Below are 5,334 nucleotides of genomic sequence, written 5' to 3' on the forward strand. Positions count from 1 at the left end.
TCCACTGTAACTTGCTGTAGAAAAAGGAGAATAAATTGAGCAAGAAATGCTTCCCAGTGGTTATTAGGACTGGAATTGCTATTTTCAACAGCCATTGCCTTTTTTTTTCTTTTTTTAATTTTAGTTTTATTTGTTTAAATGGAAGACAATGATATTGCATTTCCCATAGAAACACAGAAAGGAACAAAAGAATAATAAAGGCACCTCAACTTTTCCTCATTTATGTAGGACAGTCTTATAATATGCATCCAGATATCCTCCAATCACACAAGCTGAAAATTGTTCCACTTTACTGCAGTTCTGTAACCATATGGGAACCAATCCTGTCTGTGTTCTGTGCACATCGAAAATTCCTGCTGAATGACCGGCCCTGGGAGCGAGTTACCAGTCACCCAGGGCTGGGGCGGCAGGAGGGTGCAGTTGCGGGGGAGAGCCCAGGGCTGGGGTGGGGGACAGCCAAACAATTTTTTGCTTGGGGCAGCAAAAAACCTTGAGCCGGCCCTGGGTGTAGGGCCAAATTCAGGATGCCTATGCCAGTGGGGGACCATGCCAATAACACTTCCCACCAGTGGTGCGACAGGTCCTGGCCAATTCTTGCAAATACCCATTTAATTTCATTGGCATTATGATGCACTGTAACCATGAGTCTGCGCCCTTCCTGTTTTGCAGTATGTAACTGGGTGTACAAGCAATGTTTGTAAAGCAGTTAGATCCATTCCAAGGGGAACAGGAGTACAATAGAATACAAAGTATAAGACACTTTTAACTGACTATATTTAAATTCAGGTACATGAAATTCAAAGTCACGTACCCTAATTGCTATAATATGACAGAAACATTTAGAACATAACTTCAATTGTTTACCAATACCTCAATGTTAGTAGCATCCAGCACTCCAACTTCTAATCCAGTTCCACCCAAAGCAGTTCAATACATTTATTGGGAGCCTTTTCTTTAGGCTACCTACCCCTCCTGGCTACCAGGGAAAATCCAATAATCTTCAGCAGTTCCCATGGAGATAGTATTAGGGCAGCTATACCTTCCCTGGGCCTTTCTTTTCTTACATCCAATGTCATACAACACCCAGGTGCATTCAGCTGGGCTTGCATGCTGGAAGTTGACTAAGAACTAATAACTGGCAAGTCTTATTCTTTTAGTAACCAATGTTTTTACATACCCTTTTTTCCCTTGGTAATTTCACTTTGTACTGTAAAACTTTTTATGTCCATCCTTTTATTCCCACCAACAGAAACATCTTGTGTCTCATGCATATTTTACTTTTAAATGTGCCTTTATCACCTAAGGATGTTTCCCTGTTGACAGACTGGCGTTTCTGTAAATATAGTTAAAATGCTTGCTCATCCTTTTCTGCCTAATGCAGTATTTTCTTGTTTTGTAACACAATACAAAGCAGTGCTAGCAACGAGACAAACAACACAAGACAAAATGCAAAACATAAAACACAAAACACAAGTTTCGTCATGACAATAGAGCTATGGTATTCTGGGAGGCTCTTCAGCTGGTATCAGTTTTTCCTGATTTTCTGAAAGACAAAAGAACATGTTTTGGGGTGGCAGATTATTGCTTAAAATATCCCTTCCTTTTACAAATATCCCTGCTGATTACAGGCAAAACCAGAGGAATTACCCTCATACTTTCCTGTGTTTTTGTTCTACGGGACAGGACAGGTTTCAATGCCTCCTATCTTTTAAGGGTTATGGGGAAATTATCCCACTGTTTAGTTATGAAACTTATGAGGTGGTGGACCTCAGTTTTCCTTCTTATACAGCAGACCAAGTTTGTAATGTTTTTCCTGCTGGGCTAAGCTTTAAGTTTATTCACAGGTAATAGCTGAGAAGCATCATTACCATATAACCTTAAAGATTTTTCAAAAAATCATACACACTATACATTGTTACACGGGTACTTATTAACGTTAAATGTATCCCAATGTTTAACATTAGCATCAAATCTATTAAAAGCTTCAGATTTGAGCACTGCATACACACACAAAAAGAATGTTTTTCCTACTTAGGGTTAACTTGTCCCTCTCTCATTTTTAGGTTTGACTTCTTTTTCCACCTTCCTCCATCAGTAAGGTAACTGGCATTTTCACAGAGGCTTTCTGGCTTCCTTTTGGATCCAAAGCCATCAGCACTTCAGAGACCCTGACTTAAAAAGGACACAATCGACTTCCACCCGAGTTTTGCTTTCTCCTGTTTCCAAAACATACAGAACTCTGAAAAAGAAAACACAACCTATTGTGGCTCCCTTTAGAGCCCTAACAGGATTTTAGATAAGTAGCATGCTTTGTTGGCATTTCTTTTACCCCTTCTACAATATACACTGCACATGTCCTGGGAAACGTGCACTTTCCTTTCATAGTTTAACTTTTATAACACTCGATTAGCCATATCAATTTGTACAAAAGGTGTAACTGTTAGCTCTGTGTGAACACAAAAGTTTCATCAAAGTGACAGTCTGATTACTCAGAGCCACCTTAAGGCTCAGTGTTTCTAATATCAGAGGGGTAGCCGTGTTAGTCGGGATCTGTAAAAAGCAACAGAGAGTCCTGTGGCACCTTTAAGACTAACAGATGTATTGGAGCATAAGGCTTCGATGAAGTGGGCATTCACCCACGAAAGCCTATGCTCCAATACATCTGTTAGTCTTAAAGGTGCCACAGGACTCTCTAGTGTTTCTAATGTTGCTTCTCTTTTGTGCACCTCACCCCTGCTGTTGCACCAGAGGGGCACTGTCTTTTTTTAATCTTTTATTCTTTTACTACGGCTCTTATCTGCTATTTTATTACCACAAAAAAAGGATCCAGAATTTCTCCCCCTTCTCCGGGTTTAACTGCCCTGCTGCAGCCAGGACTTTGGCCTTTAAAAAGATATTGAACTTTAGAAAGCATTAGGGTACCTTAAGGGTTAAACGCTAAACACCAAAGCCAAACACCACTTGTTACCTGTGTCTGGCAAAAAGTGTTTCTCAGTTTTGCTCCTTCGAATGAAAGACTCAGATGGCTTTTTAGTGGTGTTATTTAAAACCAAAACAAAACAAAAACCAATTTATCTTAAATCTACAAAACGGAATTTTACAAGTCAGGAGTGTTCGCCTACAAACATTCCACACACTTACACAATTTATCTATACACACACAGAGAGATACAAGCATACTCTTCTGCTTAAAATCCCTTACACCGCTTTAATTTTTACACAGCTGTACATAGATTACATTGCTATACATTTGGGGTCAGGTAAGTTCCAATAGAAACTCCTTACGTTCTTCATCAACTCAGATTTCACCATTCCAAGTACTGTCCCAGCATCTGAATTCCCCATGCCTGTACTTACTCTTCTCCTTACTCCTGCACCTATGCCCCTCAGGGCTCCCAACCTGTTTTCCAATTTCTATCTGTTGCCTGCCTGCTTGTCTGGGCCTGATCCTGTTTTCCTCGCTGAACTGCCCCTTCCCATGGGCACAGGCTTTGTCCCACTAACCATTTAGCAAGGAGGGTGGGCTCAACTAGCCCCCACCCCTCCTGCTCCCTTTTCTTTGTTCCCTTTCTCTCTTGTTGCTCTGGGGTGGTCATTCTGCCAGATAGGTAGCGACCCTTTCTGACACAAAGCACACGTTCTTTGCTATTGTTTACTGAGTTAGACTCTATCAGTTCAGATCTGTTACCTGCACACAATAGGGCACCCACCTTTTCCAAGTTCCTAGGGCTCCAGGCAAAAAGAATTTAACTTTACCCCTCCGTGGGCTCCAGGCTCTACTCCTCCATGGGCTCCGGGCTCTACCAATTCTCTGTGGACTCAGGGCAAACACTCCTTTCCCTTTGGACTCAGGGCACAATTTTTTTTTTTGCAGGTTTACAGGGTCTTTTACCAGAGTCAGAGCCTTACACAGTAATATCCTACATAACTTCTATTTCTTAACCATCACCAAAAACAGACTGCACATGCTACACATACACTGCTCACCACGCCCAATAAGACAGAGGAACTTTTCCTGATGGCCAGTCAGAATCAGGTCCATCTGGGGGACTCCAGTTTCTGCACAGTGTCATTGGCAGAGTATTACGGTCTGGCAGCTCTGATCTTTGGGGCTGTGTCCTGGAGTTGGTTCCCTGTCTCTGGACATAATTTCTCCACTCAAGCAGGCAATCGGCCTCAGTTTTGAGTCCCAGTAATGGAATGTATCCGTATTTCAACTCACAAACTGCGACACGGGAACTTGTAGGGAGCGACCCCACCCCGCCGTCTTTTATCTCCTACTGCAATGGACAAACTACAAACTGTTTGTACCATCCATCTCCTTCCTCTCCACCACTCCTCGCTGGGGTCTCCAAATTCTGTTACCCGGGGTTCTTTCAACTCAAAGCTCTTGGTAACTTTACTCTGTGTGAGGACGTGTCAGGAAATAAATCAGGGGAGACACGGCTGTCCGACCGATAGATGGCTGGCCAAACAGGACAACACAAGAGTGCTTTCACTAAAAGGTAAACTTTACTACTCTCAAGCTCTTACACACCTCCGCAACAAGATTAGTAAAACACCCCCAACCCTTGATAATTACCAAACCTGAGTGTGGCTTTCAAGTGGCACAGTGGCAGCCCGTCTGCCGCTGGGGAACACAAGATGCATCCAGAGGGAGAGACCAGTCCCGAACAGTCCCGCCTATCTCAAGCTTTCCCCCCTTATTTATACATTAGTAATACAATGACATGTCCCTTAAAGAAAACTTGTTAAGTAAACAGTTTCAAGCAAGAGGTTCCTTTTGATTATTGATTAACTAGGTGTGGTTTTTTCCAGAGTCTGCAGCTCTGTGACCCCAATAGACATTCCTGCTCCTTTAAAATGCATGTATCAGCAACTTCAACACAATTCTTATCAGGAGGGACTCAGGGTCAAGCTGCCCCTTCTGTGGCACCCCAAAACCCCCTCCTGCCTTGGTCAAGCTGAGTTTGTTGACTGGCCAATTTACAGCTTGCTGACTAAGTTGCATTTTAACAATAAGCCATAGTGGTTTTAAACACTGTACTGGTTTGCCAAAGTCTCCCCGTACACTGGAAGCTGGAGCTGGTCGTGCAGACCCCTAGAGCATGTGGGATTGACATAACTCTTGCAAACTAGCCACCAGGCCTGACCTTCTTATTTGAAATTCAAGCTTTCCTTCTCCCAAGCGAACCACCCGATGAGCCCGGCCTGCTGCATTACCGCACAGAAAGGGGACATGATTGACCCAGCATCAGCCAGCAGAAGCATGGCCAAGGAAAGGACAGATCACAGGGCCACTGAGTCCAATTCTCCACCCTCTCCAGGGCCACT

At 43.2% G+C, this 5,334-nt stretch overlaps 1 long non-coding RNA gene across 1 annotated transcript; it reads right to left on the reverse strand.

Annotated features, from left to right (window-relative positions):
- Nucleotides 1-8: 8 nt before the first annotated feature.
- Nucleotides 9-4,732, reverse strand: LOC112061241 (uncharacterized). The gene is made up of 3 exons (XR_002890155.3): nucleotides 4,588-4,732; nucleotides 2,032-2,239; nucleotides 9-1,543 (listed from the first exon to the last, which is right to left on the reverse strand). It is a non-coding gene; the product is annotated as an uncharacterized LOC112061241 (long non-coding RNA).
- Nucleotides 4,733-5,334: the final 602 nt, after the last annotated feature.

This window comes from Chrysemys picta, unplaced genomic scaffold (assembly GCF_011386835.1).
Source record: "Chrysemys picta bellii isolate R12L10 unplaced genomic scaffold, ASM1138683v2 scaf1546, whole genome shotgun sequence".
NCBI classification, from domain to species: domain Eukaryota; kingdom Metazoa; phylum Chordata; order Testudines; family Emydidae; genus Chrysemys; species Chrysemys picta.